Source organism: Mixophyes fleayi, chromosome 12 (assembly GCF_038048845.1).
Source record: "Mixophyes fleayi isolate aMixFle1 chromosome 12, aMixFle1.hap1, whole genome shotgun sequence".
NCBI classification, from domain to species: Eukaryota; Metazoa; Chordata; class Amphibia; order Anura; family Limnodynastidae; genus Mixophyes; species Mixophyes fleayi.
Genome location: NC_134413.1, coordinates 77,995,528 through 78,007,639, shown reverse-complemented (window position 1 = coordinate 78,007,639; position 12,112 = coordinate 77,995,528).

The window sequence follows — 12,112 nt, the reverse complement described above, 5'->3', positions numbered from 1 at the left end:
CATTTAAATGCCCTTCGATCCGTTAGTACATCATTGGCCCACCATAGAGGTGGTTCCACATCACTCACGGTCGTCAGTCAGCCATAGCCATGCCAAAGGGTACATGTGAATAAAATTAATTAGATTTAATTTGATCTTGTGGGTGCCCATCCTTTCATTTGTTGCCCCCTCTCGCCCTTGCTTTCCTTTTTATCCTAGCAGTGTGTCAGAGAAGCAGATTGGATGAGTAAACATGGTTCACCTAACCAACTTCTTTGACACAGAGACCTCAAACATACTTGAATGGAATCCAAAATTCTCCAGGATCTGCGGCAGAACGCGTGGGTTTCTGACATAGAGCCCAGATGGTTTTACTATGTGACTGTCACGAGCCAAGGTATGAGATGATAGCTGCTTGCCAGTAGTTAGTGCAACTGAACAAAGAGGCGCAGAGTCTAACAGTCCCCTGGTATTCACCAGGAACCCTTGCAAGGAGGTAGAGGCGCTTGGGAAGTGCAAGTCGCGTTTCTCTGAGTAAGTCACTGCTGAAGCAGGTAGGCGAATAGGAATTTCAGGCAGTCCGAGATCAAAGCCAAAATGAGAATGTGAGAGCCAAATCTGGATTCAAAGAGAAGTCAGGTGAAGCCAATGCTCACAGCAAGATGAGTATGGCAGCCAAAGGATCCAAGGAGAAGAGTCAAATACCGAAGCCAAAGTCAAAAGCCGAAGTGAGGAGTCAGGAACAGGTAAGTGGAACAACGCTGGAGCAAGATAGGAACTAATAGTGGTGTCAGAGTTTCTTTTGAATAGGGGAGCCGATTAAGGAATTGGCAGTCAGTGATGTCACTGACTACCAACACGGGAAGGAGAAGCCATCAGAATGCTTCCGGAGGAGACGTGTCCCCCAGCCCGGCTGTGAAATGCTTCTGTCCCTTTGCTGGGGAGAAGACACAGAGATGACGCCTAACAGTGAGGCTTGAAAAGCAATAAATCTGGAGTTTTCCTTTAAGAAAGAGGGCAGCAAGCATGAGGTAGACCAAGCATCAGAGATATGTCCACCAGGCGGGGATCTGCTTAAATAGTTAACAAACTACCTCAATTGATGTCAACCAACAAGCAAAATGAAGGCTTTCCATAGCTCATTTTAGTTTCTATTTATAACCATTCTTTCCTTGTGTTTATGTCACTTAACATGTAAATTTACTGATGGTTTTCAGAGTTGTCCTGTCGTTTCCCCTCAGTCCACTAGATGTCACTGTGAGCCCAGACATGGGTCACCACCAGGTCTAAAATGAGCTACATACCCAAGAAGGTAATCGCTCTGCTTCACAGCAGAGAGATGAGATTGCCTCGGCTTTTCTGGAGCAGATCCACGCTAATAAGATTGCTGCAGTTCTCCCGTTACAAGAATGCTCTCCACATACTGCTATCGGTTAAATATACTTCATCTGCAGTCAACGCTCAGAAGGTTATTTAAAGATTGCTGGCTGATCGCGCTGCAGAAAATCAGCCCCCCCCCCCCCCTCCAGCTACTACTCTGCTCTGAAAATTCAAGACAACCAAATCTATCAAGTGCTCTCAATCAGGGCAGAGTTTATATATCTGCTGGCAGCCCGAGTCTATTTCTGACAAAGTGCTGACTGTGGCTCCTCCGCCATCCCTGACTTTCTCTACAGTTTCTGGGAATATTCAGTGTTTACAACCGTTGCCGAGGACATCAGTTAGAGCCTCGTCAAGAGCCGTACAAGCTGCTTTGCGGAGCGGCAATTAGCACTTAATAGACTTTATCTCATCCTTAAAACACTTCCATTAATTGGAATTGCTTTAATGACTTGATGAACCCTTAATAAACTGTTGTTGTGGCAATACGAGGCATGTAAGGTAGACTGCGGAAGGGATATAGGTAAGGCTGGGGAACTGACACTCAATTGGCGGGCCTCATAGCTAAATTGGGGTGTCCATTCATGCCCTAGGGCCCCGCTCTGGTCCTGTGGGCCTGCTCTGGGGGGCAGTGTCGCCCCTCATGCATGGACAGCTGAGCGAGGGCCTCCAGAGTGGATGGACCACCATCACATGGCCCACTAACCCTCTGGGCCCATAAAAGAAAATAAAAGTATTAGAAGTCACCAAGGTGTTATGTAACCATACAACACTATGATGAGTTATCATATAGGTGACAGAACTCCACAGGGGTCTCTTAATAGCCTGTTTATTTTACAATACAGGGTATATTATTATTCCATATAATCAGGGCCGGATTAACCCGAGGTCTAACTGGGCTACAGCCCAGGGGCCTCAGGCATCCCGGGGGCCCTTGACAGAGCTCAGCAGAATTATTGATCGGGACAGGGGCGGTGGCGCCCCCCGGCCCGATCAATGCTGAGCTCTGTCACTGCAGTCCTCCTCCGGCACTCAGTAATCTCCTTACTGAGGAGATCTCGCGAGAGTGTCACGAGATCCCCTCAGTAAGCAGCTTACAGCGCGCCGCGGAAGGAGGACTGCAGTGACAGGAGAAGGTAAGCGCTTGGGGGGGGGGGGGGTTGGGGGCGGCCGGCTAACAGGGGTCCAGTCTGCTAACAGGGGGCACTCACTGGGGAATGGGGGCCTCCTTAGCCCAGGGGCCTCCATTCCGTTAATCCGGCCCTGCATATAATACACATGTTTCAATTTGAAATAAAGCTGATTGCTCGTGTGAGGTGATACATTGATACCTGCCAGCATTCCTAATTAAATAATTGGGACACTCAATGTTTCAGTCGTCTGTCCTGCTAACGACAACTGAATTCTAGGATCTAACTCTGCCACGGAGAGAAGAATCTGAGATCCACAGCTGGTCAGGTCACCAGATCCAACTGATAAGACGGGGTAGGTGGAACCTGCTACAGGGTACAGGATGAAAAGTACAAATCTTGCGGAGAACGCCAGAGGTGAGGTCAGGCCTCATGAATATTAAACTGGCCTCATGAATATTAGTCAGATAAGGATGTCACTGGCTTCTAGCAAACTGATTGGCTGCACACTGGTCCAGCCCACAAAAGAACTGCCTTCACTGTGTGTGTAGTTGATATTTCCACTTTAATTACAATTATGACAAAGAAAATAACTTATTTACTAACTGATAAACATCTGACCCGGTGCATTCAGCAGGAAACTTACCATACCTAGGAGAAGGGGAAGTGACTTGTTGTGACAGGTAAAAAATCTTTTGCGACCAACTCCATCTCGACATAGCACAGAACACAGAAAATTAACCCTGTTAGTGCTTCACCCTGGATTTAAACACGCTAACGCGTTTAACTGATATATTTGTTAGATTGGCATTGTCATAGCATTTTATTAGAGAAATTTAATAATCATACCAACCTGAAATGACTTTAATTGAACCATCGTTAACATTTTAAATCATTCCAAGCTTGGAAGGTTCTTGTAAATGTCCAATTCACAAGGAAGATCGTTATACCAGCCATCCGGCTTACCCACTTCACCAGCTAGATAGTTAAGGATCTCCCTTAAACCCTCAATCACCACCATTAACTTCCTAAGGAAGAGAAATAAAAATGTTCCTCTTCCAATTGATCAAATATTAAGCAAATTATTAACCCTGCTCACCCTTACACACAAACCAGGCAAGCTCCAAACCTTCACGAATCTCAAAATTAAGACCATCTAAAACCTATTTAGTTGAGATGCACCCGTCACCTCTCTGATAGTTATGCTCAGACTCCTCTCTCTTACCACCATCCCCGCATTATAATAAGTAAACTTGGATATAGTATTTCAATCCTTGTCCTGGTTAGGGCCTGAAGAAGAAACAGCATTTTGTCAATATTAGCACTGACCAATTTTCAGACTACATCAAAAAGACATTAGTATACATCTTTATCAAGATCAAAGCACCATTTCCATGTCCTTCACACCCTTTACTACACAGCAGCCGCGGCGCTGTCAAAGAAGCTTCCACGGCAGCGCTGTATTGTATACAGCACCGCCGCGGACTCTTCTTTGACAGCGCCGCGGCTGCTGTGTAGTACAGTGCTGCCGAAACGGAGCTGCTGCGCATGCGGGGCGAATGCACAGCAGCTCTCTCGTTTTTTTTTTTTTCGGTGGGGGGAAACCCCTCTCCTAACAATCCTGCGTGCGCCCCTGCTCTGGCTATACGTTAGTTGCCCTATGCAGACAGACAGAGCACAGTGCAGGTACACACTATTACAATAAGTCTAAGTACTGTGCAGGAGGAGATTGAGAAAATATTACCATCTGTCTAAGTAATGTGCAGGACGAGATTGTCATTTAAATATGTACTGGAGGAAGAGGAGCTGTAATAAAGTTTATATTTCCTGTTTCAAACTGAGATGGCCTGGCGCACAATTTGTGACACTGTGCTAAACACTCCTTTATTCCTCTGGTATTATTTGCCTGTATCTACCAGCAAGCGGGAGCAACACGGAACACATGTAATTGCAGCCTAGAGCCACCAGATGCCCCCTTCAGAATGTAGCCAGTCACATCATTAGAACCTTCAGCTAACAGGCAGCGGCTAGGAGTTTGTGTGTGTAGCACAGTAAACTCACCTCGCAGACCGTCATGGCATTCTGTCCGCGGCACCTTCAGACCGCTATAGCTTCTGCAAATACAATCCTAGGACAGTAGTTAGATTTCTGGCGGTTGCTACGCAGCCTTCTGCATAGTAACCGCAGCTTCGGTCAGGCTCACCGCGACGAGGAGGACGCTGCACAAGATGGGAATAGGGAAGGGACTAAATAGTAAAAAAGTAATCTGGGGTGAAGATGCCATTTATTGTCTACTGCTAATCATTCAACAGATTGTGATATTATATAATAACAGCAACATAATACACGTATGTAACACGCCTCTAAAAGAAACAACATTTTTCACATGTAACTTGTTTTTCATATGTGCAGATTATGCGGTATAGGTGTATACTGTCCACGTTGTAGAAGGGTATATGTCTGTTTTTCTATATGCAAAGTGACATCGGATAGAGCCCCACAAGTCGGCGATGATGGCGTAGATTGGATCCGGTGATGCTGAGCAATCACTCATCTCATCGCCATTTCATCGCCCCATCATTAAACCATCAATCTATTTATCCACATGCCTGCCAGCATATAAATCTCGTTGCAACTACCCTGCATCCACGTTGCTCTTCCCTGTTTATTGCTTTAACCTTTCAAGGAAAGGCAGACTTTTTTTTTATAAAGCCGTATATATTATTTTAATGGCCACCCAGTAAGAAAATGTTCTCACGTGTTGTAGGATTTAAATTACAGGATTGGTTCCACTTTACATTTTAGTACTTTTGTGTGTCTAATTGCACTCTCTATGCTAAATGCTTCGTGTTTGTAAGGCCTGGTAATTGCAGACACTGACAGGAAGAGATTAATATGAGGATATAAACACCGTGGTGATTCGCCATAAAGGATGAACATCGTATGGCTATGACAGGAATAAAAGTTATACTTATCTGCACGTAGATGTGAGTTAGTTGGTTGCCATGAAGTTGTATCTGTGTGGTTCATAAGGGATTGGTACCGTGGTGGGAGCATGGTCCGTAGGGTATAGGTACGGTGGTGGGAGCGTGGTCCATAGGGTATAGGTACGGTGGTGGGAGCGTGGTCCATAGGGTATAGGTATGGTGGTGGGAGCGTGGTCCATAGGGGATAGGTACAGTGGTGGGAGCGTGGTCCGTAAGTGATAGGTATGGTGGTGGGAGCGTGGTCCGTAGGGGATAGGTATGGTGGTGGGAGCGTGGTCCGTAAGGGATAGGTATGGTGGTGGGAGCGTGGTCCGTAGGGGATAGGTATGGTGGTGGGAGCGTGGTCCATAGGGGATAGGTACGGTGGTGGGAGCGTGGTCCGTAAGGGATAGGTATGGTGGTGGGAGCGTGGTCCGTAGGGGATAGGTATGGTGGTGGGAGCGTGGTCCGTAGGGGATAGGTACGGTGGTGGGAGCGTGGTCCGTAGAGGATAGGTACGGTGGTGGGAGCGTGGTCCGTAGGGGATAGGTACGGTGGTGGGAACGTGGTCCATATGGGATAGGTACGGTGGTGGTAGCGTCGTCCGTAGGGGATAGGTACGGTGGTGGAAACGTGGTCCGTAGGGGATAGGTACAGTGGTGGGAGCGTGGTCCATAGAATTCGTACCTTGTGGGCTGAGCTAGGGATTATTTGGGTGATATTGTGAGTAAAGATATAGTTTGTTATCAGGGTACCAAGGTAGGTGATTAGAACAGGTTGTTGAGGTTGGTAGTGTGTAGGTGGTATGAATCAGCAGTAGTGTGAGTGGGGGAGAAGCAGGGGCTGGTGGGCATCTACCCCCAGGCCGGTCCCATAGTGGGCTACCTTGGGTGGGTTCACTGGGCCACCTACATTTTTTTCCCTTTAAAATATTCCTAAGAGGCTGCTGATCCGAGTCTCAATATAAAGAACTCGACACAATAGACAACGGTACAAAAACCAACAACTGTGATAAAAATGATCTTTTATCCCCGTCTTTCAAAAATATGCCCCCGAAGTAGTAAACACGTGTATTTCCCTCTTCTTTTTTTTTTTTTGGTTTCGAATTCTTTTCAGCCGCTGCTTATTATGGATGCGTCTGTTCCATGCAAACGATACAAGCTGTTCTAAGCATGCAGGAAATTGGACAGCTGCATTAGGCATAACAAATGATGTATGGAAACTACTAAACCGTCATGCCTGTAAATCAGGCAGGTCCGTAAAGAGGTATTTAATATTTATTAATCCCCTGGGATAAATCACGCTGAGCCGGCGGCTTGTAGTGCCTCCCGCCAGTTGCACCCTGATCAATGTGCAGCTTCTAAATCCATTTTTCTTTCCTCTACCTCTTGTGGTTATTTACGAAAGAAATGGAATTTATCAATAAATGGTCTTTTTTTTATTTTATTTTCTGCCGGCGGATCTGGAAGACAAGCGATTAGTCCTGTGCGAATTAGAGGGATCTCAAATTAAAAGCTGAATAATGGAAAATTCTCTTTGTCCTTGTCAAGACGTGAGGGTAACAATTCTCGATCTTATTAAACTAGAAGTGTAACACCAATATCCTCGAGGGTCGGTTAATCTTCATCTCCTAGACATGGGACTTGGCACCAGTGGTGATTGGTCTCTTGTACTCTCGTATCTGGGTCTTCTACTTTTCTCGGTTATCTGTTGGATCACCGACGGCTTTGGAGGTCATCTATATGACACATGAGCACAAAGTGCCTAGACTTTATTGTGCTGATCACTGGCTCTCTTAATGTCCTCTTCATCTACTGATCTAGCCACCACTACTACCCCCTGTCAAGGTTTTCCGAGAGACAAAAAGGTGTGTCCTACCAATGTGAGGATCTGACCAAGCCTAATGGGGCATGGATATGTGGATTTGGAGAATGGATTGAGCATAAATTGTCCTAGCTTTGTATTGGAACGTTGTGAGGTAATATTTCTTCCGTACCTTACATAGAACGCTCCCGATTCCTCCCAACGGCCGATGAAATGTCTTCCGTAAATCTCTTCCGTAAATGTCCTCCATAAATGCTGTCATTTTGCTCTGCAAACCCACACGGAAATCTGGACACACTCTTGAAAAATCCAGGCCCATGGCACCGCCATAAAGGATTTTAAAGTGTGCCTCACCTCTTTTGCACCATGTAAATGAGGTCCCCTAACGATGAGCTCTGCATACTATATAACGTCTCACCGAACCATGTCTCACATGGATGAATTTCATATCATTTGGCCACCAACATATGAGCTCCACATTTGCAGTTCATTGGAGTGCCTATTCTCTTGGGCAGCAATTCGTTCATAGTGCCCAAGTAAACTGGGATCCTGATGGTGGAAACCAAATATTTGCTCCCAAATGAACTGCTCTTCACATTGTTGGCAACATGTGACATGGCGGGCTGGCATACGGACATTATTGTATGTATTAGGCCAGGGCAAATACCAATCACTATCGTGACTCAAAATACATCATAACCAGAGTATGGTCATCTTTTTTTGCCAAAAATCTGCACCCCCTCCAACTTGCCAAGCCAAGCTCTGACACATTGGGAATTGCAATCGGTCCCTGGCTGTTAGACTCTCCTCTACCTATGATGTCCTAGGGGGGGGAAATCAGGCAGCAGTGAGGGACATTTAAGTGGGTGGAAGAGCATAATACAAGTGAGTGGGGGGGGGATAATACAAGCAGGGGACAGGACCATGGTGTACCAGTTGGCATCTCTACTATGGATGGGGCAGAAAAAATTTGCGAAAAAGTGACATACTGACTGGGGATGGGGCTTCTCAAACTGGTGAGGTGGGGAGGGAAATGAGGAGATGGGTTGGGGTCTAGGAAGGAATTCAAGAGTAGTGGCCCCTGGAGACACGGGGAGCACAATCTGGGTAGGTGGGAGGGTCTTTTTTCTGTTGGGAGGAAGAGGTAAGACAATATCTGAGAGTAGAGCATACAGGCTGTACAGGAAAATGAGTTTCAATTACTTAGCATACAATGTGCTAGGTCAAGCCTGGCCAACCTGTGGCTCGCCAGGTGTTGTCAAACTACAAGTCCCAGTGTCCTTTGTCAGTAGATAGCTGACCGATAGCTGGGACATGCTAGGACAAAGTTCTGTTTATGGCCCCTGGAAAATAAAGTTAAGAAACAAGTGTCCAAACGACTGTATATATGCATAAACAGCTGGTATCTAAACTGATATAAAGGTTTAAAATGATATATAAAGAACACATAATCAGTTTGACAGTGTTATATACAGTTAGTATAATTACAGTTCACAATTAGTTAAATTAATTTATATAAAATAATAGTTTCATTAGATCGTAACATAAGAGATTATATATATATGTGTGTATATATATATATATATATATATATATATATATATACACAAGTTAACCCGTGCATGATACTCATGCATTCTAGTCAAATCAAGTTACTTAAGGTGTTAAAAAGGTTCTTGTCATGCATTTGGGCCTAGCCCAGGCCTCCTTAGGGGAAGAGCGTTACTTCCCGACGCAAGCGCCCTTTTTTAACGTGGTTTTGTCCACATCTCACCACCTCATCATTTTTCTCCATCACCTCATCCTTCATCTTCATCGCCACATCCTTCATCAAGCTACTAAAGGTGTTAAAAACTCCCCACTGTCACCCCCGGCAACCACCAACCACTCCCAACTGTCACTTCTCCTTCAAGAAATATATAGGTCAGTGTATAACTCTGCCCAGCAGGTGGCGCTGCAGCTTGGTTTTTTTTTTTCACACACGCCACTAGGCATTTATATAGTAGATATATCGGCTGTTTTAAGGAATATAGTAAAAAGTTATAGTCTAATCCTACTATACAACTCTTAAATTGTGTTTAGCCAAAACCTGTGTGCTTTGTTAATAAACTCATATCCTTAATATAAATAACTAAATCACTTAAAAATGTAAAATTTCATGTCATGCCTATGGTTATTGTAATTTCAATACTCGTAAATTATTTTCTAATATGTGTGGCATTTAATATGTGACCTAGAACTACAATAAATTCTGAAAGGGAAAGATCAGATGATATAACGCAGGTCACACAGGCGATATAAATCAATACAATTTGCAAGGTAACATTGCAGTGATGAAAGAGGGTCATAATTCTACTTCACAATCTACATTAGGTTGTTGTAATGACTGAAATCTATTACATAAGTGTGTTCGGTAGGTAAATACACAATAGATAAATTTTTGTTACATCTCGAGTACACAGAAATATATCTGTATTACATCTAACCACATGTAAATGTCAAAGGATTCAATAACACAGACTGTAGTCCAGATTTTTATTAAGGAGGCTTTGGGGGTAGATGTATAAAACCTTCTAAAAGGAAAAGTGGAGGTGTTGCCCATAGCAACCAATCAGGTCCTAGCTATCATTTATCTAGTACATTCTAGAACACGAGAGCGAGATTCTGATTGGTTGAATAGAATCACACTTAATTCTAGAACGACTTGATGGACATTCTTCATAAGATGTTATTATAGACTGTGTATTACCCTTATTAATGGCACCATAAGCTGATACAATAATATCACTTATGTTCTTAGCTCTTCTATATAAAAGACTAGGCGTATTTGTAATTATTATTAATTCTTTGTAACAAAATTTACGGTTAATAATACTTTGTATTTTTCGCTCTCTGTGCACAGAATTTGTTCTAATTCATCAGTTTTTTTGCATGACATTTCCCTACATTAACTATATTCCTACATTAAGCAACCCGCAAGTTTTTTTTTTTTTATTTGTTTTAGCTCCGTGTCAGTTTATTAAGGGAGATCCCTCAATGTCAAATTAATCATCCATGTCAAGTTTTCATCTAAGCCACCGAGATTGTCCTCCAGGCATTAATTATTCATATAATGTACTAATTAACAGTTTAGGGTGGAAACTATCTGGAGTAAGGAAAATATTTTTGTCAGGGAATTTGGTATATAAATCAATAGATAATATTCAATTATATTTTAATTATTATTACTCAGAGATAAACGCAGGATATCTCTAGAGGGTGGTTTCCGCACCATACTGCAAGAGTGGGCGTGACTATTAAGCAAGGGGTGGGGCTATCATTTGAGATAGTGCTAGTCTGCTCTTCAACTCTTTCCTGTCCCCTTCACATACACGGCCAATTCTGCGTGCATTAATGTTACGTGCACCCAGCTTCCCCTTCACGAGCAGAGCAGAGTGAAGCAGGAAAATCCAACCAACTGTCCTAACGTGGGGACAAAACCCTGAGTGAACGAGACAGTCACCCAAAATCGGGACTGCCCCACCATAATCGGGAAAGTTGGCAGGCTGTTCTGCTCACTCCTACCTATTCTTGCTGATTTCACCATCTGTGGCTGCTGGTGTCTTTAGCTCAGTTGCTGCTTGTCTGTATACTGGTATGTTGGGGCCCTGTTTGGAAAAGGTACTTGAAATATGGAAAGCCTAGCAATTAGTGAACCTTCTAGGCCTCCCTTCCCCCAACTAGCCCCGATTTTAAATCAATTGAACCCATGTTCAATAATTAGGACTCCCTCCCTGCAACTAGCCCTGACCTTGAATTAATAGTATTGTTCACATTTAATAAATAAACTAGGGATGTTCACTGATCCTCGTGTTTTGGTTTTGGTTTAGGATCTGTATTAACTTCGTGTTTTGGTTTTGGTTTTGCCAATACCGCCCTCATGTGTTTTGGTTTTGGATCTGGTTTTTTTGTTTTTTTTTAAATTGCTAAAAAATGCTAAAATCACATAATTTGGCTCTTTTTTGTACCTACATTATTATTAACTTCAATAACATTAATTTCCAGTCATTTCCAGTAAATTTTTGTCAAGTGACAAGAACACTGCTACCCCTTCTATTTCTGTGTGAGCAATGGGACTGAGCAATGTTACTGGAGACTGGAGAATGACAAGAACACTGCTACCCCTGTTTCTGTGTGAGCAATGGCACTGAGCAATGTCACTGGAGACTGGAGAGTGACAAGACAACGCTACCCCTGTTTCTGTGTGAGCAATGGCACTGAGCAATGTCACTGGAGACTGGAGAGTGACAAGAACACTGCTACCCCTCCTGTTTCTGTGTGAGCAATGGCACTGAGCAATGTCACTGGAGACTGGAAAATGACAACAACACTGCTACCTCTGTTTCTGTGTGAGCAATGGTGCTGGATCTCTTGGGGAGGGAGGTACTTATGGAATCCAAAACCCACGAGATTCGACAAAGCAATGATGAAGTTTTGCCTCAATTCAGATCCAAAGAAGCGGGAAAGTACCGAGTCAGCTCGGCTCGGTACTCTGATCTGCGATGTTTGGATGAGTTGCTCGGTTTTTGGAAAGGCAGGAAAGCCGAGCCCGAGCATCTCTAAAATAAACCTATTTCTCCCCAACCTGCCCCCTCATTAAATCATTAGTATTCACATTCAATAAATAGACATCCTTCTCCCCAAACTAAGCCCTATATTCAATTAATAGCTCCCAATTCATCCCAGCACTGTAACGTTATAGCCCCATCAATCCACTCTGGATTAATAAAAAAAAGCCCCCTTCATCAAATAAATAACCCCCACTAAAATAAAAATTAATAGTTCCCACCCACC